Source organism: Tupaia chinensis, unplaced genomic scaffold (genome assembly GCF_000334495.1).
Source record: "Tupaia chinensis unplaced genomic scaffold, TupChi_1.0 Scaffold000426_1, whole genome shotgun sequence".
Classification (NCBI taxonomy): Eukaryota; Metazoa; Chordata; class Mammalia; order Scandentia; family Tupaiidae; genus Tupaia; species Tupaia belangeri.
Window position 1 is genome coordinate 2,900,849 of NW_006159931.1, and position 224 is coordinate 2,901,072.

At 55.8% G+C, this 224-nt stretch overlaps 1 protein-coding gene across 1 annotated transcript in view; it reads right to left on the reverse strand.

Annotated features, from left to right (window-relative positions):
• SEL1L3 (SEL1L family member 3) overlaps positions 1–224 on the reverse strand; it is a gene marked incomplete in the record, with an annotated part of 122,634 nt that overhangs the window by 122,069 nt on the left and 341 nt on the right.

The window sequence follows — 224 nt, forward strand, 5'->3', positions numbered from 1 at the left end:
TTCCGCGGCAGGTTCTGGTTGGCTCCCGAGGGTTTCGTGCCGCCGCCGCCGCGGTCTTTGTTTTAATTGTCCAGAGTATTGACGCCCTGAGCGGGTTTGGATTTGATTTGCATCCGTGTGCTCTTGCTTCCATCCCGGACCAGAGAGAAAATGAATTAATTAGGGCAGTACAGTCGTACTCGAGCCCCAGATGAAAGGGGTGAGGCCCTTGGAGCGCGCAAACG